General features: G+C 39.2%; 2 long non-coding RNA genes across 2 annotated transcripts in view; both read left to right on the plus strand.

The window, feature by feature from the left end:
* LOC309478059 overlaps window positions 1-27,947 on the plus strand; it is a 289,830-nt gene that overhangs the window by 202,028 nt on the left and 59,855 nt on the right. The gene's annotated exons all lie outside the window — the stretch shown is intronic.
* On the plus strand, window positions 25,610-27,804 carry LOC309478250. Its single transcript, XR_014198906.1, has 3 exons — window positions 25,610-25,828; window positions 26,122-26,252; window positions 27,523-27,804. It is a non-coding gene; the product is annotated as an uncharacterized lncRNA (long non-coding RNA).

Raw genomic sequence — 27,947 nt, forward strand, 5'->3', positions numbered from 1 at the left:
TTTTTATGAGAATGGTTTTGTATCAAATTCTTCATTAAGACCATGGGGAGACATTGTATTTAAATAATGAATCCAAAAAGTTTCCCTTTGCAGAAGCCTTTTATCATGATCTCCTCCTCTAGACGGTTTGTTGACCCGCTCCACCCCGATATATCTGAGGGCGCTGATGCCCGGCTAATCTAAAATTAGCTGCGACAGGACTGCGCTCATCCCCTGTTCTAATGGTACATCTGGTCCGTAGAGCTCTCGTTGTTTTGCCCATGCTAAGCCACAAGGGCAGCAAATTAAATAAATAACATATGTTGTGCTACATGTAATGACACCACGAATGGATAATGTCTTGCCAGTCTGTGGATGATAATTTTTTTTGCATTTATGTGTGTATGAGCATTGGCCACAACTGCCACATCTATAGTTACCGTCTGGCATACTAAAAAAAGGACGTCGTGAGTTGTGGACGTATATCATTTTTAACTAGGTGGTCTTTTAAGTTAGGGGCACGCTTAAAAATAAGCTTCGGTTTTTCTGGAAAAACTCTGATTAGTTTAGGGTCCTAATCAATAATGTGCCAATGTTTGTAAACAGATTTTCTAAATTCTGACACAAGTGGGGAATATTTTACACAACATAAAGGAGACTTGTTTGGATTTTTAGGGCGCTTATTTGATCGAAGACACTCATCTTGTGTTATCTGATCAAAACGTTTTTTGGCCGAATCAACCCAATCTTTTTTATAACCTCTATTGAGGAATCTTTTTGTCAAGTCTGCAGCCTGCGTTGAGTAAAATGTATTGTCGCTGCATATTCTACATACATGGTTAAAATGACTGATCGGAAGACTTTTGATCAACGGCCTGGGATGAAAACTATCCCCATGCAATATAGTTTTGCGATCCGTGGGCTTGCGAAAAAGACCAGTTTTTATGGTCGTGCCATCTTTGTATACCTGAATGTCCAGGAAACTGATGCGATGTTTATCATATTCCAAAGTAAATTTCAAATGTTCATTACAAGAGTTAAGACACTCATGGAAGAAGACCTCAAAATCCACATCGCTGGCGGAGAGCAAGCTTTCCAAGCAAAAACGATGTTGAAGAAGTCAGCGATTAAGGACGCAGGCAGCCCCGCATCCAGACCAGTAGGAGAGTACGGTAATTAATCTTTCTGAAAAAATGTTGTCTGTTAAGACAAGTAAAGGACTGAGTTTTGTTCCAACCACCCACACTAATGACTTTGAGACTATTATTGATTTCCAGAAGTATTTTTTAAATCTGAGATTGAGGGAGTTTTTCCATTCTGATATGAGAAACAGTCTAACTAGGAGTGTTTCTTCTTTGGACCAAGTCCACTCGTCTGCCACCTCTGTCCCTAGTGACTCGGCCTATAGTCACTTCAAGAAAAGGTCTACATTCATTCCTCCCAAGCACCGCAATGCCTCTCTTGACACGTACTGCCGTTTAGTTGAGAATGATGTAAAGGGTCTACTAAAAAAGAAAAAAGGATAGCCTATAAAGTGTACAATAATCTGTCTAAAGAGGAAAGAGGAGCTGCAATGGATTTGAGTAAGGATAATAGGATTGTGGTACGGCCTGCTGATAAGGGGGGAGCTGTTGTTTTGCAAAATGTTGTGGATTATGAAAATGAAATTAAAAGACAATTAAGTGATTTGACATTCTATGAGAAATTATCCTCTGATCCTACTAACAGGTTGAAGATCTGGGTATATTCCCAACTAGAACATCACTTCAACAATGGCGAGTTTGACAAAAATGCCTTTGAGTTTCTTAAGGTTGAACATCCAGTGATCCCTGTAATTTACACTCTCCCTAAAATACACAAGGGCTTAGATATCCCTCTGAAGGGAGGACCTATTGCCAGTGGGATTGGTAGCCTAACAGAAAATATATCTGCTTTCGTTGACTATGAAATCGGAAGTGGTTACCCTCCCTTCTTATATACGTGACTCTATCGACTTTATCAATTCACTGAAAACCTTTGATGTTACCTCTGACAACTTGCTGTTGGCTACTTTTGATGTTCAGAGTTTGTACACAAATATTCCACATGACGGTGGCATATTAGACTTGTGTCATATTAGACTTGGCTAATATAGTTCTAACCAATAACTTTTTTCGTTTTCAAGATGAGTTCTATATACAAAAGAAATGTACTGCCATGGGAAGTAAAATGGCTCCTAACTATGCCTGCTCATTTATGGGTCTCATTGAAAACCAATTTTTGCTGCATCAGAGAAATCCATTCTATTCTAAGATCTTATTCTACAAGCGGTTTATCGATGATATTTTTCTGATTATTGACTGCACATTAGATTAGAATTAATGGGCTTCCATGAGTATCTTAACTCTTGTAATGAACATTTGAAATTTACTTTGGAATATAAAAAACATCGCATCAGTTTCCTGGACATTCAGGTATACAAAAATGGCACAACCATAAAAACTGATCTTTTTCGCAAGCCCATGGATCGCAATACTATATTGCATGGGGATAGTTTTCATCCCAGGCCGTTGATCAAAAGTCTTCCGATCAGTCAATTTAACCGTGTACGTAGAATATGCAGCGACAATACATCTTACTCAACGCAGGCTGCAGACTTGACAAAAAGATTCCTCAACTTTTAGACGCACCTGGGCATTTCTGAATGGTTAGTGGAAACATTTATGTAGTTGTTGTGGAGTTACATTGATACATCTAATTCTATTCGACTTGCATGTAACGTCATGGTTAACTTTTACACAAGTTGACACAGTTCCCTTAGGTCTTTATAAGACAGCTGTGACACTTTTTGGTCAAATAGTGTTCAGTGCTCGTCTGTGCAGCCAACAACAGAACAGTTTGCATGCTTTGCTCGAACTTTTGCCATTGCGTTAGAACTGGTTACACTGTTGTCGCTTGTGAAAATCAAATGGCGGTGCTGTGGGTGGAAACGTGCAGATTAAGGGGCGGTAATATTATAAATTAGATCAAAGCTAAGGAAAGAGGAAAACAAAATGCCATCAAAACTTTTCTGAAGACATTTGCTTTCAGAGATACATTTAACCCCAACACCAATTAAAAATTTTACTTCCTATATTTCGTGCACTGCAAACAGTGAGTTTGTTGTGCCTGGTTCTGTATTTTCTCTGCTGGTCTCCTCTTTGCCATCGTCTTCAGCATGTCCCATCTCTGGCCTGTGTTAACGACCTGTTTACAGACTTTGTAATATTTCCACCCAAATTATATTTTGGGAAATGAGTGCAATGCAGTTTGTGTGAAAGTTCAGAACAGAGATCGGCCCAAATAAAACTAAAAACCGGTTCCAATTTATGGCCAGTCGAACGGTGTATCTCTACTGACTAGGTAGGTACTTTGGGAATAGAAACATGTAAAGCCAGTACACCCACGGCATTTTTTTGTTGTGTGAAAATTTTAGGCATTTAGAAAAGGTATGTTGCAAACAGATAAGGACATTACATATCTCATGTTTCTCTCTCTGCTGTATTTAAAATGAAAAGAAGGACGCTCAAAAATGAACCATCCAACTGATATTGAAGAAAGTGGGCAGTGTTTATGCTCCTCACTTGGCTGAATTGTCTCAGTTAACAAAATCAATACTAGTGTGCGTGTGAAACCAGGCCTACAGGGGGTGTGGCCCAACTCCCATGGCAGGATGATGCACACACATCAATTATTGAGCGGTCCAGGCACATGCAATGCTCTGAAAGGTCAAAGGTCAAACACTAGCACCCAGTGGTGCTCAAGGTGCGACACTCCAAAGCAAACGGCAATGATCTTCTTGTTGGCAAGGACTGTCATGCCCTGGATGTTACCCTTATTTATTTACCTGTACTGATAGGCTAGATATTTCCATAGAGCTCGAAATTAAACGTTAAAATAACTTGTTTAAAAAAAAAAAACTAAATGGCCAGAATTGCATCCTAAAGAGTTACTGCTGAATTTGTTGCACCACCCAATAGGCCACACAGTTTGAGCTGAGTGAGGATAAGAGGCAATATTCTTTATCAACTTGGTCTGTTGCCATCAACATGCCACAAGTACTTAATTTCAAGCATACATATGAGCATGGATCAGTAGCACTGCTCTATCACTGTAGTTTGTCAGATGTAAAATCAACAATCATTCAAATGTGGTTTTGGGGATATGCAAATACTCAACCTCCCACATGCAAGCGATCACCAGGAAGCTTTTGAGTTTAATTGCACATCTGTTTCTTTCGATTTGCCCAGCATGAACTTTTTGTTAATGCCATTGGTAGCTTTCATAAGTAAAACCTTTCATGCCTTGATCTCTTGTCAATGTCAGGATATATTTAAGGCAGTTAGGAAGGTAAAAGAACTGAGGTTAAATACGTTAGCACCTCTTTTGGAGCACAACCAATGGTAATCATGCAGACATGCACAGTCACACTTTACTTGATAGTGAACCTTCAATCCTTTACCCATTTTTTTTTATTTAATATCTGCAATTCGTTTGCAGATATTTTTCCTTTCTAGTCAGCCATGGATATTTCAGAGTTGAATGAGATATTTTGATGGTCCCTTTAGCACATTCTGTTGACTATAAGTAACATTGCACCTACATGTTTGCTAACTCTTATTAGAGTGTAAATAATTGCAATTAGTAGACTGATAGGTTTAGGGTTTTAATAAGTTGACATGTACTTGCAAAGTTACTTATTGTCAGTAGAATGTCTGTTGGAGGACAATCACAATAAAGAGTTAGCAGATATTAAGCAGACAGTCTAATACTCTAGTGAGAGTTAGTTGCAAGTTCAAAAGGGACCATCAAAATAAAATGTTACCAGATATTTTGTATTTATGAAGCCATGGGCTAAGTATGTGTTCATTTGTCCCCACAGCAGACGGTGTATCTTATCCTTCATGTGATCTGTTGTATTCTTAAACACGGGGTTTCCTCTGACCACAGCCAAGATTGAGTGGGTGCTTTACAGCAGGCCAGAGCTCAAGTTCAGGGTGAATTCCTACACTAGTCTGCATTATTGTTGCATACGGGCTGGGGATTGTGCAGGCACAGGTCTGAAACAACCAATATTAAGTGTATATTGGGAAAATCATTTTCAATCGAGTTTCAATTCATTCTAATTCTATCCCAACTAACATTTAAAGCAGGCAAGAGGTCATTGTTATCTTCTTCTTTTGTGTGTAGTTTTAAAGGTCATGTTTTGCATGGATACCCACTCCTCTATTTACCTAACCAACCCCCCCATCAAAATACATACCCTATCCTACCCTATGCCAGCCCCAACCTCTGGGTCCATTAAAGGGACGGCTGATGCATGTAGCGTTAAAGGGGAAGGCAGCCCAGTTGCGGGCCCCATGTCTGGGCCAGGACTGGCTCATGAAATATTGAGAGGTCGTGTCCCTTCTTGGAGCTGGCTCACTCATTCTTGGTGGAGGGCGGCTGATAAATATTTTAGACTGCAATCTCCTGCTTGACAAACTCTCCCACATGATTGGGCAAGAGCGTCTCTGCTCCCCCTTGCTCCGTCGCTCTGCCCCACCACCACCCACTTTGGTTTCTTTTTTTTCTTTTTAACCAAATTTCATTTATGGGGAAATTAATTACGCCCGGTGATTTTGGCGAGCAGACCCCTCAACCTCCTCGCTTATGGGGCCTCCTGGGGCCCCCGGTGGTCCCATTGAATGAAGTAGCATCCATTTTTTATGAAGAGCAGGTTATCGTATTTAGTCAGATTAAAACAGGCAATGAGGAGAGGGATCCAGAGAAACAAGCAAAGCATCTTTCCAAGTTTCATACCTGCTTTAGCTTAAACTCAACTCATTTACAAAGAGAACACTTCTGCCACACATAAACACAGACACACACACACACACATTCTTGTGCATCTATCTTTATGAGGACATTCATTGACACAATGCAATCTCTAGCCGCTTACCCTAACCTTACTCATCACAACTAAGTGCCTAACCCGGACCCTTACCCTAAACCTACCCTTAACCTAATTATAACCTTATCCCTAAAACCAAGTCTTGACCCTCAAACAGGCCTTTAAAGGGGTTTCAGAAACTGAGGACCGGCCAAAATGTCCTCACTTTATACTCTCTTTGTCCTCACTCCAATGGTCTAAAACTCAAACTGGTCATCACAAAGATAGTTGTACAAGTACACACACACACACACATGCATGTATGTGTTATTTATATATAAAATATTTATATTTATATATAATATAAATTATATATATATATATATATATATATATATATATATATATATATATATATATATATACAGTATATACATGCAAATATTCCTTAAATATATACATGCATGTGTGTGTATTTATGTATACAAAATAAGTATATTTATATTTATGTAAAATTATATTTCAGTACACACATATATATTATGTAAACACAATCTTTTATTTTGGATGTGATTAATCGAGATTAATCATTGCACAGCCCTAAATATAATATAATATAATATAATATAATATAATATAATATAATATAATATAATATAATATAATATAATATAATATTCAAAAATAAGCATTTTAAATTAAACTAGACCATGTGTGTGGAATCATCTATAAAACAAATCACAGATAGGGCAGCGTTTAAAATATAACTAAATCTATAGCAATTGACAATAAATCTTCTGGGAAAGATCCCATACAGGAATTCAGAATATTATCAGACACACCCCCATAATAGCTCACAATTATTATTATTATTATTACTATTATTGTTGTTTTTGTTGTTGATGTTGCAAGTACAGTATTTTCACACTAGTTTGAGGCTGTTTAAAAAAAAAATTTGGAAAGAAAACTAATCTTAGCAAGTGTTTGTAGTCTCCAACTTTTCGTTCTGAAAAATGCACGGGAAAAAAAGAATAATTTTTCTCTGTGTGCTGTTTCGGCATTGCAAAGATAACAGAGCAGAGAGAGAGGCAAGAGAAATGAGTTTTACTCAGTAAGCCCTGAGTGGCATTGTAGAGAGGTGCCAACGGTGAGACGGCTCACCTGGGGGCCTTGCCATGTCAGGACAGTACCTGGCATCCCGCTGCTACAGCCTGTTAAATGATGCAGAAGCTACCAGACAGTCCTCTTACATGGGAAGGCCAATGGCACGTAAAAACAAGTGGGAAGGATGAACATCCGCCTACTCAGCAGGGCCAGGACAGGGGCCAAGGGAGGCTTTACCTCAACCAGAGCAAAGTTTTGTCAAGACACAGAGAAAGAGAGAGAGAGAGAGAGAGAGAGAGAGAGAGAGAGAGAGAGAGAGAGAGAGAGAGAGAGAGAGAGAGAGAGAGAGAGAGAAGAAATAGAATGAAAAAGGAGTTGAATTTTCTTTGTATCTTCTCAAGATGAGATGCAAGCAAACAGAAACAAATTCCCTGCCGGTCCCCACCTCTACGAATTTTTTTCTTCTCTACACACACCTGATATGACCTTGTAAACACGCACATAAAGATCCACTCAGGCATTCAAAATCATGGTTCTGTGAACACACATACACACAGGGCAGGGCAGAGCATTCATAACATCCATGCTTTAAAGGACAAGGCCACAGGGAGAGTCAGTGAGCGAGAATCGATGAGAAAGCCGTGTCTTTGTCAGAGAGGTTAGGATCCCCACTAAAGGGGCAAAAGGAAAACTCAGCAAAGCGGAAAGACAGCAGCCGTCCTACTGCTTCACTCCTCTGGGTCCACACCATACCCCAATCTCCACCTCCAACTCACAAACACACACTCCTACAAACAGTGTTGTGCCGATACAGTCAAGTGTCACAAAACTTGCAATCATCTTTGATAAGATTGGTATTTCATTCCATTGATATTTTTATTATAATTTATTTGTGCATTTATATCATGTCCTGAAAATGATCCCACATATCTTTTGGACACGTACTGTATTTGGGCAAGAAAAAACAAGAATGTCCATATGGAAGAAAGTAATTTTATTCTATTTCAAAAACTTGCTAACTCTGTATTCATGTTGGTTTCATGTGGTCTTGAAAACCATCATCAAGAAATGTTTCAATTTACGTTTACACGACAACGATATGCTTAAAACAAAGAAGTTTTTCCTTTGAGTTTTCCACGTACAGACGGAAAAGGACCATTTTCATTGTCAAAACGATCCCCATTCACACGGATCCGCGAAAATGACTAAAAACACTGTATTCTGCTGCCCGACCATTAGATGGCGATGAAACACAATAAACTTAACACGTAATATGCATGTGCATGACGTCATCGTTTTTAGAGATTCGCGTTTTTGTTGTTTACAAAAACTTGCACTTTGAAACCTGTTTTTAAAAGTTTGCTTTTTCAGGCACTTGTCGTGTAAACGAACGGCCAAAACGCATAAAAAGTTGAAATACTAAATTGAAAACTGCATGTTAGTTGGACCTCATGACTTGATTTGGAGGATAAATGGCTTTCAAAAATTAATAGTGAAGCAAAACTTCTTCATTCCATTGTTTTAATTAGTTTTTTTTCTTCATTATATCACAATATTAGTTTTGACCTTTTGATATTGTGATGCACCACAATGTATTGAATTGTGACACATCAGGGCTTTTCACACTCTGCTTAACCCTGGTTGTCGTTGTAACCACTCTTTCAACTTTGGGTAAAGGAACATTTCACACTTGTATTTTAGAAGCGGGGTTAGCACTGTTTTTTACATGTGGTTATTATCATGATACATGTAAACTGTACATATGCCTATATCACCACAATTGTGAAACCCTGCCCCAGAGCAATGTTAAAACCCTGCATTTCGGTGCCAAACATGTACAGTGTGAAACTATGCAGTGGTGCTAGAAAGTTACAGCTACAGTAGATGCTAGGCAATTGACGGCCAATCGAGTGGCTCATATTCATGTGCTTTGGACAGTCATGGAAACGCTGCGTGTTGTATATAAACAGTCATTTCAGTGGGGTGACAAATGTCATATGGTGACAGAATACGTGACAATTGGAGTAAAGAAGAGATCGTTTCATTCTTACTTTTATAGTCCGAAAAGTCCATTCAGTATAAATTTGATAGTACAGTCAGCAATACATGGATACACAATTCTAGAGAATTTATGTACACCGATCGTGTACTGCCTTTGTTCAATCAATGACACGGACACCGCAAATATGCAAATAAGAACATTAACCCAGGGTTTAGGAGTGTACGTGTGAAACGGCAGCTTATGAACACCAAAAATTAATCGTTAACCCTATGTGTAAATTATGAGCAATGTGAAACGTGAGGCAAGATAACCCATTTACCCGCGGGGCTGGAATGACCCAGGTTTAACTATTTCAAGTGTGAAAAGCCCCATCATGTAGTATCGTATTGTGTGGTAGTCAGTCATACCTAGCCTTACTTACAAAGCCAAAGAATTCAAGTACTTGTACATGTGTACACAACCATAAAAATACATTGACGTTTTTTAGGTACTGCAGGTCCTGCTTGAACATTTCAAATCAAACACAAACAGTCTTACATAAAATATCAAGGCCATTGAAAACATAAGAATGTGAATGACCATGAACGACCATTACTTTAACGGATAGAACATGAAAATACTAAACAAAACAAAGTGCGCTTGGAAGCCTTCATCTGATTCCTGGCATTGGGAGCAACAGAAAGACAAAGAGCCCTGGGCTCCCAGAAGTCAACGCTCTATAAATGCTTCTATGTCCAGAACCTCAGTACCAGAATACACCATTAATGGAACTGGTCCTATGCTATACTAGTAAATTATGAATGGAGGGTTATGTTTTCCAAGTCACTGCCTGCTGTCCACACAAAAGTGCAGTGTTAGATTCATAATGAAAAATGCTTGTGACATAAATGGGTCCAAGGCCAAGAAAAAAACAGGAGGATTTTTTAACCTTTGACGAAGCATCACTTACCCTATGTTCCTAATGAACAATCTCCAGAAAGGTAAGTGGGAAAAAAAGGTTCTTATTTGTGACATACTTTTTATAGACTACAAGTTTTGCTTCTGTTTAGTGTAAATTAAATATCTCTTAATCGGCAAGTTAGGTACGGACAACAATCCATTTAAAATTCAAAAGGAACCGTTGCCCACATCTATAATGAATCAAGATTAATTTATTTGCATCCATTGCAACTGAAAAACTGTAGACACATCATTTGTTAATTTGTACATTTTTTTACAAACTGAGGTATAAGTTACAACTTTCTGTGGTAGGCTAATTCCATACCATAGACCCAGAATATTCCTGATGCATATGGATTTAAAAAGTCAAAAATTACTTTAAAACCATGAAACATGGAAAAAGCTGTGTAATGGAATGGTATCTATTATGCCAGCCATAATGTAATTCTCACACCACTGGCCACATCAATAACCCTTGATTAGATCTGTATCACCTGAACTTCAGTTCTGAATCTACACCACCTGCAGTGTTAACTGCTCATCCAACCCATTGGCCACAACAACAAATAACTGTTAAAATGTCAGTTCCCAACTGTATTAAATCCTTAACACTAAAGGCTAAATCCACTACAACAGCATTATCAAAATGCACAGCCATACTCCAGTCCCAAGAGACATCTTCCGTCAGACAGCGGCAGGAGGGTCGTTTGAATCCCCTTTGAAAGACTTAGCTGCTTGTGTCTCCGTAAGCACTGTCCCCTTTCAAGGAACTGTGAAAAAAAGAGAGGAGCTTGAGACAGAATTAGCCTCATCAGAAGTACTTTGAAAGAGTTTAGATTAATGCAATTAGCAGTGAGTTAAAGATCTCCGTCCTCCAGACGATCCCCTCAAGACATGGCCTTGAAGAACTTCCTTTGCACGGCAAAAAAGAACCCCAGGAAAAAGACAGTCTTGTTTAAAAAAAAAAAAAGGGTAGTATGTAAATATATTTACACCATATACCATGGGAATAATCAAGTTTTAATTTAGCTGCTAATTTAATTAGCCGCCAAAGCCGCCCCCAAGCCTCCCAGAAGCTTTTTCTTTTTAGCGAGAAAGCAAGGGAGGTATGGTCATATTAAAACGTACAAAGATAAGAGTTAAAGTCAAAAAGGTTCCCATTTTTAAATGATTTCAGTTATCAAATGTCACAGAAATTTAGAAAATGAAAAGAAAATGTTCCTTATGTAATGGAGACAATAATCCTGGTTTCTTCACTGTGCAAAGACATAATTCCAAGTGAATAGGATCAATCAATAACTAACAATCATGTTATTAAAAGTTAAGGTAAATGAAAAGAAGGTACCAACAATCATCTCCAAATTATTTTCTATTAACTCAGCTGCCTGAACTGGCATACAATGGGGCATTGTGAGTGAAGGTGGATTGGAAATGGTTATGTCTGTTTGGAGAAGTCCAAATCAAAGGCTTGGGTGGCTGGTGTGTACGTGCGTGTACAGTTCGATGTGCTGGGCTTCAGCAGGCGCACAGGGATGTGTCGAGTAGGAGGTGAAACGAACACATGCCACTCAGTCTGCAGGCAAGGGGGCCGGGGGCTTCATTAGAGGGAGCCAGAGGCTGACCCTGGCTGCCGCAGGGCACAGATCAGGGGGGTGCAGGAATCTCTGGATATCGGGGGCGGTGGGGGCTGGGGGTGCGAGAGAGACGAATGAACCACCAAGGAGCCTTTCCCCTGGGCTCCCCTTCTGCCCGACCTCCCGGATCTCTGGACGGAGCAGAAAATCAACAGCGTTCCCCTTTGAAGCTGTCTCCTCCTCTGTTTCTCTTTCTCCACGCTCCCTTTCTCCGTGGACCTCATAAATCATGCATGCAACACACACACACACATCATATTTTTGCTCTTTCTTTCTGTCTTTCTTTCTTTCGTTCTTTTAATGAAAGACTGTCTTTCGAGCAAGGCATGAAGCATGCAACAAAGGACGGGACTTTATTTGTGTCATGGCTCCGTGGTACAGCCCGTTATCTGGCATGTTTGACAAATTACTTAACAGGACTGCACTACTGATTTGGCATGGTGCTACCACAATCCTGAAATTTAACAAGCTACCATTAATGAGCAAGCAAATGCTCCTCAAATGAGGAAGAACAAATCACCATACACAGCAATAAGGAAACAGTGCTATCCAGAAGAATCAATTAGAGAAAACCCCCAAAAAGACGGTGCTTCAGATGAGAAGGATGGTTATTTTAATGCAATAATTGGCATGGAGATAAAGTAGCTAATTGCCATAATGAAACCGAATTTTTAACATGAAAGGCAAGTAAATGAATCGAGAAGCGCATCTTGAAAGGGCGCTGGGAATCTTGGGAGACTCTCAAAGATGATCTTTTATTCCTCTTCAGAGTGCAATTCTGATGTGGAACGTCAGCAAAAAAAAAAAAAAAAGGAAACATGCCCGACTAGTGGTGTCAAATCAGAATAAAGACCCTCTCTCCTGCCATTCAGGAAAAGAGGAGGTGGGAGGGGTAGAGAAACAGAAAACAGAAAAAGTTAGTTGGCTCCAAAACATCTTTGAACGTGTAAAAAAATGGTGTCCCTTGGCATGCAACTCAGATCAAAGTGAGGGAAAATGAAATAATCATACAGAAATATAAGACAAAGTTTTTAAGAAGGGGGCAGAGAACTTGTGGCAGGAAACATAGACCTAGCTGTTACTGAGAAACTTTTGGAGGACAGTATATATATCCTGATATGCCATTACATATAAAATGATACTGGTGCTCTTGTGGGTAATTGTGTGTCAAATTGTGTGGTAGTAGGTCAGGGATCTAAAAGCAGGTGTTTTCTTCTGCTTTTAGATTCCATGTGACAAAATGTGACATACAATTGAAAGAACTAAGATCCTGTATGAGCATTACCTATGTCTATTAAAGTATGTTTAGAGCTAAGACTCGGTAAACTCCAAGACATTGAAATCATCCTGGGTTGTAACATAAATTGGGGGCTTTTCCGGGATCAAGAAGTTATTCAAGTTATATTCTTTTATATTGCTTCAACAATTTTGATGTTGATGAATGCCAGAAATATCCACAAGAACAGAATGAAATGTGAGAACGGTAGCTGTGCTCAGCTGTAAACACTGAAAAGACCAGTCAAAGAAATCTGCAGAAACACAAAGAAAATCAAATGTGTGAAAATTCATTGCACACCCTAAGACTGTATTCCCTCCTAGAATGTCACATGCCCCACATGCAAAAGTTATGAATTCAGACTATGTCCCAAAAGGTTTTTCTCTCAAGTGCTTCTTAGGCTGTTACCATCTGTTTTATTCCTTTCTTCAGGAGTCAGAGTTGCCTACGCTTCGGCCTGGCCTTGTATGAAAAGACACCCGACTGTACAAGAATATGGTACTACAGAATGTGTGTCCAGCCCTCTTCTCAGTCATGAGGACTCTCAGCAAATCAAGTTTGAACCGCTTTCCAAGATGTGGCAAGACATCAGAATTAAAAGTGATGACCAATCAGTTACAGGCTAATTATAAACCCAGATACGGCTGTCGAGCTCTACCTCAAGGGATACAACTTAAGATCTTCTGACATGAGAGAGATGAACACCATCTGTCTCTGGCCTGTTTATTACAAGATGTGTATATGTGTGTGTGTGCATATGTCTGTGTGTTTAAGGTTGAAGTGAATGTCCTGTTTAGGGTTTTAGACTGAGCTGACTGAGTCCAGTGGGTTCATCTTAGATTGGGGTGCGCCAGCTCAGGACACCACCATTTGGCTTGATGTTTGCTCAGGGTGGAGACACTGTCCCTGGCCGAGGGAAAGAGAGCTTTTAATAAAACTCTGTTTGATTGATGTGCTCTTATTTCAATCTTATGATCAGTGATTATCAAGGATAAATAATTTAGGGTACTAAAAACTTAATAAAGAAAATACGACGAACCTCATAATTTAAGTAGAAGGCATCTTAGAAGATGGGAGGGGGTTCGATGGATGAGAAGATGACAGAATGGATGTGCGGTCAGTGGGGGCAGAAAGAGGTGTGAAGGGACATGGACAGTGAGGAAGGTGGGAGGAGGAAGGAGGAATAGAGATTGGGGAGGAGAAGAGGTGTGGCAAATAGGACCAAGGGAACCAGGCCCCTAATTGGTACTTAAACACTTGCGCTGCTCCGAACTGTTGCTATCATAAGAAATTGATGAATTAACTGAGAGAGAGAGTGAGTGGGAGAGAGTGCGGGAGAGGCTTCTAAATCTTTTAAGAGGATAACTTACTTGGGCAAAACAGCTGTTTATGCATTATTTGTGCCGAGAGCCATTTACCACCGTTTAAGAAGTAACCAGGGCCCAGGTCTGAGGAGACACCCATTGGGAGTAAGGTCTGGAAGGACTTAGATAATATCATTTACAGAAAGAGATTAGATGAAAAATTCATCCACTAGTAATTTTTTTAAAGGCCTATAAACCTGGGGCCTCATGTATTAAAACTTTATAGATTTCATCCTAAAAGTGTGTGTACGCACTAAAGCTGTATATTTTGGGTTCACACAAAAGTTTTCAGATTTATAAAAGGATGCGTCCCAGATATAAAACCCAGTCAGCGGAAGATTGTGCGTATATGTATCTCCATCCCATCTCCTCCCCGACATCACCATATATGGAGCCTACAACACCTATTTTTACTATGCATATCCTCATCTACATTATGTACATATGCATATTCCTATTAGGAAAATATGAGATACGGACTATAAATATTAAAAAGTATTGTCATCGAACCTTTTCAAACCTGCCAATGAACCGTTTTACCACCAAATGAAATTGCACATAATTGATCATTGATCTCGCGAGAAATATTTTCTCAGGACACAAGTCTATCATGCGCATAGCACTCTTTGCTGTCATTAAAACATTAAAAGGTAGCATGCCACAGGAAAGGTGTTCAAGAGCAGCGTATTCACTACAAATATCTAAATTCAAATTGTAACTTAAAATTTTTTGTTTAACTTTTGGATAATGACTTTATGTAGCCTAATTTGAGTACTTAACTCCATTAATGAGAGTGGAATATTTGATCTAAATGTGTATATCAAAATGAAAACACAGTTTAAAATCAATCTGTTTTCTTCATTACTTCGCTCACTTCTGTAAAAGAGTGTGTACGCTTGGTCTGGAGTGTGCGGACTTTGCACACATATTCATGCAAAGTTAATTTTTTATAAATCCCAATATGTGCGTGGAAAATACATCATATTCATACATCAGGCGGGCCCCTGGACTGTCAGTCTTTTAGTAACAAAAAGCCAAAGAAGGAAAGCGAGACAAATCAACATGTTTTAAGAAAGGACAACACGCCCCTTGCCAAATGTGGTGTATAAATAACCCTGCAAACTTGACTTTGATCAGAGAAGATGGTGAAGAAAAACAAAACATTATTAGAAAGTGAGTCTATCTTACTCAAAACCAGCAAAACAAGTGTTAGCATGATGTGTAAGCGAGAATTTGATCAAATTCAACTTTTTAGACTCCAGGTTTAGATTATATTCAGGATTGTGAGATAAATGTGTGTGTGCTTGTATGCCTGTGCTGTTGGTAACAGATAAGAAAGAAACAACTGGAGCAAACAGGGCATTGCGAGTGCCAGTAATGCATGTGTGTCACCTGAAGCCTCCAGTGCTGCTCCTCTACCTCCTGACGGTAGCTCTGTTGTGCCTCAGGGTGACAGACAGCTCCATTTCAGCTGCCGCTGACACTGATTAGGTCTGAAAGATGAAAGTTTGCCCTCTGTTTGTTATCTAACACATCGCTTTGTCCATCAGATGCCTGCGGGTGACCAACCTGTGACAAGCCATGAGAGACTACCTCTGGTATACAGCCATAATGTGGACTTCTGGACTATGGGGGAAGGTTTGATAGAGCAGCATCAAGACAAATTCATTTCTTCAATGAAAAATGTCTGTTATATTTGATGTATTCATTGTTACCTCATTCACATGCAGAATGACTGAAATAGTTCATATAATTGATGATGTGACTTGTCAGTTCTTCAGTATGAGAATAATCTCATTGCTCACCGCCAAGACCTCAAGAGTCCACCCTGAGAGGGGTCTTCCCACATTAATCGTCTCCCTCGAAGAGGACTATGCAAAAGAAGCTGGAAAAAAATCGCACAGGCTTATGTACACTACAAACAGAACTGGCAAGAGTTGAATTAATTTCAACTTCTTAAATCGTTGTTTTTATTGGTCTATCGAAAAACATATTCATATTAACATGGTACTGTTTTTGCTATGATTGCTTCTGAAAATTAAATTCCTGAATATGAACTGAGGAAGCAAACAGAAATCAAGAATATTCACTCACAGAAAGAAAGTAGAAAGAAATAAAACAACTGGAATTCAGTGTGATTTTTTAAATCTTAATATTAGGGTTTGTTAGATTCCATAATAGGCAAGGCAAGGCAAGTTTATTTATATAGCACATTTCATACACTATGGCAATTCAAAGTGCTTTACATTGAAAGGAATAGAAATAATCACAAAATGAAAGCAAGAAAAATTAAAACAGTTATTCAAAATGCTTTACATAGAAAGGAATTAAAATTTCACACTATGGCAATTCAAAGTGCTTTACATTGAAAGGAATAAAAATGTGTTAAAAAAACCAGATGTGTGTTGAGTCTGGATTTGAATGTGACTACTGTAGGAGCACATCTGATCTCTTCTGGAAGCTGGTTCCAGCTGCGGCTGACATGATTGCTAAAAGCGGACACGCCATGCTTAGAGTGAACCCTTGATATTTCTAGTTGATGTGATCCTAATGATCTGAGTGATCTGTTAGGTTTATATTCAGTGAGCATATCTAATAATACCCACACAACCCTTAAGTGGCCAATCATCATGCAGGTCTGTGCTCGGGAAAGGCCGGGGGTTAGCCATGATTGGCCAGCAATTTATTTTCTACCCACAATTTATTATCTATAAAAATGAGGGTTTGTCAAGAATCAATGGCTTAGAACAATGGCTTGACAAAGACTTGTCTGAAAATTGTATGAAGATTAAAAAGTTAAACAACAGGCCAGACAAAAGGGTAATTGAGTTTGAAATGTCCCCAATATAAATTTGTACCTCATTTATAGAACAGAGTGTAAGAACACATATTCCCAGAATGCTATGTTAACTTTCTAAAATTCCCATTCAATTTCTTCACAGTTTCAAATTTTAAATGATGATTTGAAACAATGGCAAAATATTCAATTCTGAGCAGTTTTAGGTTTGGGAGATATCACGATATAACAATAATATAAATAATCCTCCGAATTTAGCGATATTTACCCGTCCATAAACTTGACACTGAGCAAAACGAACTCTGATTAGTTACTTTACATGTCAGTCAGACGTCATCTTCCAGTCAAAATAGGTGGTCCATGGCCAATTGCAGTGGCTATACAACCCAGACCGTGGCTGCAATCAAAATTGCATTCTTCTCTACTATATGGTAGGCGAAAAAGAGTATGTGACAAAAAAAAGTATGTCCGAATTCACAGTACTCATAAAAAGAGTAGGCAAAAAGTTCCCGGATGGCCTACTTCTTCCGGCGAGATTCTGTATTGTGCATGGCACTGGTCACCTGATAATGACAACATTGCGACTGTAGTACGTCCAGATTACATTCATACTATATAGAAGGTACTTTTAATTACTTATTCAAAATAAGTACCTACTCATGAGAGTATGCGATTTCGGATGAAGCCCTCATGTCATGTCATGTCATGTCATGTCATGTCATGTCATGTCATGTCATCAGGCAAAGGTCTGGCTACACAAGACTACTTACTTGGATACTTGGTACAAAGTAAACAAGATATCCTTGAGAACACAGTATATCCTACTTAGCCCTCAGACTTGTATACAATTTAAGATCTACTTGTCCCTAAATGTCATGTCAAAAAGGTGACACATGACCCCTTCAGCAAAATTGTCAAGATTGTATGATGGTACTCAAAAGCCTAGCTACTGTACATGAGATTAACATAACTGAGGTGCTTTTATGCTGGTGGCCACAACAGATTGTATACAATGTTGCCATATTATGGTTTTGACTTTGACAGTTATCTGGAGGAAAGTTCAAGACGGATCAGTTTGCTCATCATAAGAGATTCTTCCTCTCCAGTTACCCAGATTCCACAATAAAACCCACATAACCCTTAAGTGGCCCTCTCACCAGTAACATCATCATGCAGGTCTGTGCTCGGACAGGCCGGGGGTTAGCCATGATTAGCCAGCAATTTATTCTCTCTCCACAATTGAGAGGCAGGGCACCCACATGGTAATGTGTTTAAAATGTCAGTGGAGAGGTAAGGATCTCATCAACCTTTGGTCACCCGGCCTCTTTGAATATTCTTATTGGCATCATGCATTAGTAATGCGCTTTTGAAAAGTAAGTCAAATTTAACCTTCCCTGTACCTGGCCCCTGTCATGAATATTAACCGGGCCTATTATGTGTACATGATCTGAAAGAATTTAACCCCACGGCGCCAGGCTCCCGTGCCCAGCCACCTGGGCAACAGAGGGGGAGAGGGGAGGGTGTTTACCATATAGAGATGGTGTTTGCCCAGGCTCTCGGATGCCTGGCCAGATTAATGGGTTATCAAGGAACAGTGCCCCAGAGATGGGGAAGCATTGACGGGTCTATTGGAGAGTCAGGCAGGGTTGCACGAGGAAGTGTTTGTTCAGGCACAGGGAGGTGCAGATGCTAATTCAAAGACTAATGTACATTGTACGATGAAATAGTGTGGGTGGGGCCTAGCATATGATGGAATGAATCTGTTACGAAAGAAATAAACTCACAAAGACTCGATTTGAAAACTTAAGGCTAGGCAAGATCAGACCGTAAAATTAAAAATAGTATGTTAAGACTCCAACGTGCTAAAATGTCTCAAAAGGTTCCTGGGTAATTGAATCTTTGTACTATAATTTGTCCACATTCTTGTGCCCTGATAGGGCGGCAAATGATTGGAGACACAAAAGAACCCCAATTCCCATAGGTCTGCTCAGGCCTTCTTATCTGAGATAATGTGGAACAGCTTGGGTCTGTCCTCATAAAAGTCACGCTGCTCTGATCCTGTTGGAAAGCTTTAAATGAGCCAGGTCTTATTATGATCTGTCTATTGATTTGAAGAAGAACAAAGAGCAGTCTTTCCCTCATTAGCAGTAGATGAAGTCATAATCCACTAGGCGGGCTGCCGTCTTGCTCTGGCTATTATTATTCTACCCCATCGCTGTTGCTACACTGCGCTGGTGGCCAAATCTTCACTGAAACACACTGAATCAGTCATTCTGCATCTCTTGGTGTGGCATCTGCCTTTAATTGCTAATTGTTTAATATATGCACAAACGTATCAAGAACACCCAAGTACAGACTCACTACACAAATGTTAACATTTACACCCAGTACCATGTGCTGCTCCCTGCCCCAAAATCTGAATTTAGATTTTCTATCAATCAATCTGCCTGTCAATTGCCTTTCCTCTCAGCATTCCTGCTTTTCCTCTGGTGTTTTTAGCTGTGCTTCATTCAACCAGGGATTTCAGCCTCCTCCTGACTTCGAGTTGCACTATCGATCGACGAGGGGCCGGACTCACAATGCAGCCCGGGCCCTGTTCGGCCCTGCATCTTTCAGAGGGGGCATCGATCCTCCCTCTCTTTTCCACCCTCTCTATCTTTTTTCCTCTTCAAAGCTTTTTATTCAGTAGAAACAGTGAGTGGAAGACATGAGAAGTAGAGAAGCGGATAGAACAGGAAAAGTGGATCGTGAGGCCGTGCATGCGCTGCCTAGGCCCTGGATTGCTAGGAATATTAAGAATCAAAGAACTGCGCTTGCCCATCGGTCAGAGCAATATGTGGTTGCCAGTCCCACGGTGGGAATCCATTCAGAGGAGCCCAATGTGGGGCACTAGTGGGCATATCGTCCCCTTAGACAATTTCACTGTGAGTCTCACTATCACAGTCAATTTTCTTTTCACAACAGTCAAAAGCTATGCCACAGTCGGTACAAAGAAACATATCTCTCATTCATGTCTCTTTTCTTTGCTCTCTCTCCAGCCTTTGAGGCCTATCTCAACCAGTATGACAGAATACGGATCAAACATCGCTTTTCGAAAGCGGAGGACGCCTAAAGTCACATCTATTTAGTGTTGCATGCAGCTGTTTGCACTATGTCAATTGCTTTCACTAGTAGAAGAGACATTTAAAAAAAAAGAACAGAATTGGCATGGGTGCATGCTTGCCGGAGACGGATTTGTAAGGTTAAAGCTGAACCATTAATAAACGAGCAAACAAAGCACTAATTAACACACAGAAGAGAAGGAAGCTCCCATGAGGCCTGCTTTAAGTCATTAACAAGGCTGCATATGTATCCGCTAATAAACTCTGCTAATGCTAAAGCCTTTTGCTCTTATGAATAGATGTGCTAAAAGTTGCGAGGTATCAGCCAATGACTTTTTTAAAGCTTAGTATGTCAAAACAATGTAACCTGAGGCAACTTTCACATCAAAAATAAAATAACAGACCAAAACTATACTCTTTATTTCGACATAATCAGTTATAATCTGAGTTAAGATTCATTGAGCCAAATGCATTAACAGTGGAAAGTGAATACTCCACGCCCCAAAACACACACACACACATTAAAACACAACTCCCTCACACACGCATTTTTCTGTGCAAGTTTTCAGTAATTTGATGTTCCAGCGCGGGAGATTGTTGGCTTTAATACAAATCATGTTTGAATCGTTTCTTTAAGACCTTAAGCCCTCCCTGGGCATCAGGAGGATTCAGATAATGAGGCCTAGTGGGAATTCAATCATTTCTACATCTGTTGAAAAATGAAGGGGAAAAGAAAAGAAAAAAAGAAGAAAAATCAACTCTGTCTCAACCCCCCTTCCCCCCCACAAAAAAAAAAAAAATCTAATTCATTTTGAGGATTAATAATAAAAATAGACTCTGCTCTTTACTCGCAGACTTTTGTGCTCTCTAAATTTATTGGCCTTGAACTCCCTCAATACTTCAGCGTTTAAACTCCCCAAACAATTTCATGCCTACGTTCCCCCCATCAGAAAATAAATAAATCCCTCAGATATCGCCTTTCAGACACCTCTTTATTACGTTCCTCTTCATTTGCCTGCATTCACTTGATCTTCAAGGTTTTTCGTACTTCACCTGTAAACAGCCAGTAGATCCTGGACCGACATATGCATGTGAGTTTTATCAAACTACAGCCAAATGATTGTTTAAGTAATTTGCTTCTACATGTCAACATAACTTTCAAACTGACATAAAGCAGTAGTTTGAGGGGGAAAGAGGCTTATCCATGCAATTGGTAGCACCTAGTCAATTTTGATAAATCAAGTGTCAACAATGAAATATATAAAATACATATATATGATTTATATCAAACACAAATAAACAAACTGCAGAGACCTCCAAACAACCACTTTAAAGATGAATGACTGTTAATCTTTAAAGAAGAATTAACATTCTTAACATTCAGGTTAACATTCAACATCAAACTGAACCAAGACAGTTACACTGGTAGCCTAATCTGTTGGCATTTTGTTATGGTAAAATATCAAGACACTTTCAGTCACATAAGTCCCTCTCTGATACATATGAGCTCAGGAAACTGCCCATGTAACGTTGATACGTTTTTTTCTTTTCTTTTTTTAAGGGGGAAAAAGCTTACAAACAGTCATTAAAATTATTTTACATTAAAAGGGGGCATTCCAACTTTAATAAAATGCCTTTTAGTGGTGGGAAAGTAGTGGGGGGAAATCAACAAGCTTTACTGACAGGACATCAAATGAAATCTGAATCTGGGCCTAAGTACCAGAGCAATTTTTCGACAACGACTGCGCTGCAAACGCGTGAAAACACATTGATAATATAACAACACTGCCTTCTGTCGGTGACATATGGTAACAAACTATATTAAGCATAGGCTATATGTTTAGTTGAACAGGTCTCACGACAAACACTTGTTATTCTGATCCTTCATTTATCTGACTTAAATTAATATGTGTCTGTGTCTTATGCTTTAACGTTGCATTTTTCATGTGACTGGGGGCAAATATAAAAGCTCAATAAATGTACAACTGTGTGCTGTTTGCAGAGACACCCACTGACCACTAGATGGAGACAAAACCCAGTACATACTGAGGTTGAGGCGTAACAAGGCGTCCCGTTTATGATGTGTTCATTTCTTTGACCATTACAACCTCTTATTTTTTAAGCCGTCTCAGACTAAAATGCATATTTGAGCTGGTTTAACTGAAAACAACATGCACTGACATATCTTAAAATATGTCAGTGCCATTGTTTTGTCTCAAGTTGCAGACCAGTAATGTTTTTTATAAGGCATATAAAAGCCACTTAAATGTCCTAATTGAACTAAGGCCTAATCCTGGCTTAGTATAAGCCCTGTCAGTGAAACCAAGCCAAAAAGTTCAGAAATAAGTTGTGGTAGGCTACAATTAGTGAGGAAAAGTAATATTTTGAGAAATAACTTATAAAACAGTAGTTAGTAGGTGAAGAACAGTAATAGAGAAGTTATAGACATAGTATACAGTCTAAAACATATACAGTATGATGTTTAGTGACATTAAATGCAGATACATTGTCAGGGAAAGACGAGCAATTCATGCCCTTAAGGAATAAAAGATTGTGCTATGTATTTATTTTAGATATTTCATGATGAGCTGACAATCATCTCACTTCACCCTATAGCTTTACTCTAGAGCAAGTAAAATTAATCCCTGAACATATTAACAGAAAATAAAGCAGAAATGGCAAAGGACTGTTTAATAAACAAGACCAATAACAGATTGCAAGGGAAATGCTTTAGCAAACTTCATCTTCCCCTGAGCATTCTGCAATCAAGCTGTGTGAATGAAGTAAATAAATAAAACTGCAATCTAATACTGAGTTTCCTGCGGAGGAAATGTGTCTAGGATAAGCATGCCACTAAAGTATGCCAAGCTTGAGTACAAGCCAGGGTCAGACAACACAGGCCATGTGCAGATGGAGCGTAGGACAGATGTAACCAAAAAAGATGTGGAGAAATACACAGCGTGTTTGTTTGGAAGTGAATTGCTGTAAACTCATTTATTTGTGATGGCATTTTTACAGCTTAACTTACACATTTAGGAAGCACAATGTTCCTTTTATAAAAAAAATTAACATGTGTCTGCCTATATGCAACTGGGCCAGGACCTTCACATTGCCTAAAACGTTTGGTGTTGACAAAATATGCATAATGGGGGAAGCTCAGGTCACTCTTGGAAAGCTGGGATGTTGATGGGGGGAGGGCTGTATAACCTCTTCCTTCCTCTGAGCTCAATGGCTCCCCTAACAGGCGACCTGGGGCCTCTTGGTGGAGTAGTTGTCATCGCCTGTTTCCGGTCTGCAAGTGTGGGAAAGTGGACGAGGCCTCTGTTGAACCCCCCGGCCCTTCTCTCAGCCTGCTTCCTGACCACCGCTAAATATACCAGGCCTTTTGTTCCGCACGGGCCCAAAAATACGCTGGCGCTGACATCAAACATGTTCTTTCCAAGTTCCTCCCGATGGCTTTATCGGCCACTGACGTTCTTCCCGCCTGGCAATGGGCTTCACTTTCCTGAATGGTGTGTGAGGTAGCAGGAATGAAGAAGAGAAGCGGGAAGAGGAAATGAAAACTACACGAATGTGTCCCTCTGAGTCAGTGTATTATCAGGTCGATTATACAGCGACTGCACAGTCAAGATGCATATCGTAGAGCTAGTTTGAATTGAAGAATTCCTATCTTCAAAGCAGACATATGATATGCAAATTCCTGTGAACATGAGAGTCCACATGCCTTAAAATTAGCATTATCAAATAGACATTGCTAATGCTAATAATATTTGGTTAAAACATTTTTACAAAGCATTTTATTTCTGTAATGCTGATAGCGAGACAATTCATTCTAATTCTTCTCAAAAGGAACCAAACATGATGATATATTTGACAATTACCTTAAAGGTGATTTATGTAAAAAAAAATGGACTATACTAAAGCATAAAAATACTATAATATGTTTCAGATATTTATGAAACATGCTAAGTTTACATACGTGTTGGAATGACTGTTTTTGTTTTTGTTTTTGTCTGTGTGATTCCGCCCACTGCCAATTTACCTTATAGAATTTCAACTCCCCAGGATGCCAGTTGCCATAAAACAGTGTGTTTCAGCCATGGAAACCAGCAAACAAACTTGGTCAAAGGTTGCATTTTCTACCCAACCTAAAAAGCCTCGGCATCCACAATAAGCTCTACGACTAAACGCATTTTAAAACGCGGATAAATCCAGAGGGTGAAGCTCAACGTCTTCCATTGTGAATTGCGATCATTCCTATTGCATCCTCAATCTGGCAACACGCGTGAACGTCCAGTCTGAGGAGGAGAGGGCGGGAGAAACAACCCTTTCCCAATATTTTGAATTTGGACTCCAGTACCCATTTCAACCACTATCAGTATTACATACTGCACCTTTAAATTAAGTACTAGTTTGATTTGTGATTTTTATTTTGTCTGTCAGTTGTTTGTAGGTTTTGAGTCAGAAAGAAACGGTTTTTTTTTTAAATGATTATTTCCAGTAAAAAAAGAAAGAAAAGAAGTTAATTTTCAAGCAGTTTCGCCACTTTCAGGTGTATTTCATTACATCAAAGATCATTCATCTCTTTGCCATATGGAATAGGTGCAAGTTAGGGTCAAAGCATGGAAAAATTATATATTTTATATTTACATTGATTAATTTACTATATAATATTACATTATCCTTTATATTTGTGTATAAAGGACGCACTAAGTTAATAACTAATGATCGTTGAGACTTTAGCTGGACAGTAACTTTATTCTTGAGCTGCTGTATAAGCCAAAACAATCTCTGTTACTTTAATTTCCTATTATCACTGTAAAGCTGCTTTTAAACAATCTATATTGCTTAAAGCACTATATAAATGAAGGTGACTTGACTTGAATGCTACTACTATATGTAATATATCTTACATATGATTGAACAGGACAGATTTGACACAAGAGACATGGATGATGAATACTTGTTGTATTGTATTTGTATTTTATAGTTTAAAGGGATAGTTTGCCCCCCAAAATGTATTATTGTCATCATTTACTCAACCTCGTGTTGTTCCAACCCTGTATGAGTTTCTTTCTTCTGTTGAACACAAAAAATATATATTTTAAAGAATGTTGGTAACCAGACAGTTGATTTTAGCCTTTGACTTCCATAGTATTTGTTTTTCCTACTATGGAAGTCAATGACTTTAATTTTTTGGTGAACTACACCTTTAATATTAGGTTTGAGTTTTTCCTGTTAACCTTCAAGTGGAATGTGCCAGCTACCATTTACAATCGAGAACATCTGTTCATCGTACCGTGGTCCACCGTCCCGGAGTCTCCCTTTAAAAGACTGAATGGACCTACACTTAACCTGCAGTGGAAGGCAGTGAATAAGAGTGAGTGCTCAGACTTGATAGAATGCACTCAATAATTTATCCAGCAGCTCTTTCTTCAGGATGGTCAGAATTCCCCATTCATTTTTTGCAAGAAAAAAAAATGTGTTCCCTCCCCCTTTGTACGTGCAAAGAGAAGGAAAACAGCACCGAGGCTGGCTTGACCATCACAGTGGCCGAGACTTCCTGCTTGAGCTGGCCACCTATTTATGCGCTTGCCTTTCGGAAGGACTGGATGTTTCTATTCTTTGCATTTCCTCTCCTCAGTCTGAGTCACGCATCAGGCTTGTTAAGACCGAGATTCTGGTTATTGTTGCTGTTCAAGCTGAGTAATCATCCAGGCTTTGGTGACTAAAGTCGTAAAGGTACATCCTTTCACAAGATGCAATTGCCCATTTGTAAAAGGCATCATTTTGTCTTTTCAAGCTGAGATCCTGTTGAACGGATCTGTTAGATGATTGACTAATATTTCCGTTTGCAGGTTATAAATGTGACCACAAATGTGAAAGCATGGATTGATGTTATTGGAACGGAACAGATAGTGTTTTAGTGCTCTCTCTCTCTCTCTCTCTCTCTCTCTCTCTCTCTCTCTCTTTCTCTCTCCCACATGTGCATCAGTCTCTATTCCTCCTGATTTCTCTCTCGCTTTACCTCCCAGGTCAGTGATCATGTCCGGTCAAAAGGATGTGCTCAGCAATTTGCAGCATTTTGAAAAATGTGAGGAATGCACCAGCGTTTCCTGTTTCCAGCTTCCAGCCACGCAGGATTAGACACACCAACACACAGCTGGTACATCAGCCTTCATATGCATCATGATCACACGTTTAAAACCACAGTTGTTTAATGTACTGTACATTTATCACATCTCATTACCCATCATATTAGATGCATAATAACGTATAATTGACCTTACCGTTATTTACCAAAAACTATATTGGGGGGGATGCTCAGATGCTGTTCTTTCATAGCTCTCCAGGCAGCAACATAGGGTCGGCCCACATCTGGTTCATGTGTATTCCACACGGCCAAGATGAGGGCCGGATCTGGGCCGACACGACACTATGTTGCTGTCTGGGTCAGAGTTAATTGAGGTCTCAGTTTTATTTCATTAAAGACTATTCCGGGTTTAATACAAGTTTAGTTCAATCGACAGCACTTGTGGTTTAATGTTGATTACCACACAAATTCATTTAGATTTTTCCCAGACAGCAACATAGTGTCGGCCCAGATCCGGCCCACATCTGGGCTGTGTGGAATCCACGACCGGATCTGGGCCGACACTATGTTGCTGTCTGGGTTCTTTCTTTCTCCTTTTCTTAAAAAACAAAACAAAATCTAGGGCACAGTGGGGCACTTTTAGTGGAAATGGGGGCCATTAAGCAAATAAATGATTGTTTCAATAGATGCAAATAATATGCGTTGACATGATTATAGCACGAAAAACACTTACTAACCTTTTCTCTATAAAGTTACAGTATTTTGCAATCCAATTTTACAACTTAGCTGTCATAGCACCTAAAACCCAAAAATGAACTTTACAGCTCAAATACTAAACACATTTTAATGGAATTAATGTAAGTGCTTTTATAAAATATAAAATTATTATTATAAAAAAAACCTCCAAAAATTGGCCCTATTAACTTTCCATTTGTAAGTGTCTCACTGCAACTTGAGAAAATGAGGGGCGAGTCAAAATAAGTTTTTGTGGTAATCAGCCTCAATTGAGCTTAAATTATATTAAACCAATGAATATTCTTTTAAAGCATCAAGTTTAATGTTGCTATATGTAAAATAAATGTAGGAAAAATAAAAAGAGAAACGTATGAGAGAATTAGTGGTGGCATATCATAAAAGTATAGAGCGTAGAGTTTCAAATGGATTGCGCAGTCCTAGAAAGATTTGGATTAAAATGTTTCATATTTATTTCACATTGAAATCTTGGCAAATCTAAGCAGTTTGTGAAGTTGATATGTTTTCAGAAACACTTGAGGAAAATATAACGTAGGTGTTTTTTCTGAGAATAAAAACGATGTGTGTTTTTTTCTGTCTTGTCTCTCAGAATTGTCGCGAATCAAATGAATTGATTGTACGGATTGCAATTGTTAAACATCACATGAAGAGACCAGACAACAAGATTTTATCACATCTTCCTCACCATATCTGAAAATAAATGACTCCCAAATAAAAAAAATAATAAAAAAAACCCAGACTCAGTCTAAAATAATGTGGGGCAGCCCTCGAAGGACCTGGGTCAGCTCTATCGCTGTGAGAATCTCTCCCTTCTTGCCCCCAGGGGAAATGTAAAACAGCTCTCTTTTTTTAGACAGCGGAACACAAGAGGATATTGGATCACCACAATCGAGAACATCTGCAGGGAGATTTTGCACTGCTCATTCCCCTGCATGTATGTATGTGTGTGTGTGTGAGTGTGGGAGGGGGAGGACAGGCGGGGGGGCCGTTAAACGAGAAACACACAGATGATGA

Source organism: Leuciscus leuciscus, assembly GCF_965113295.1.
Source record: "Leuciscus leuciscus genome assembly, chromosome: 16".
In the NCBI taxonomy this organism is placed as follows: domain Eukaryota; kingdom Metazoa; phylum Chordata; class Actinopteri; order Cypriniformes; family Leuciscidae; genus Leuciscus; species Leuciscus leuciscus.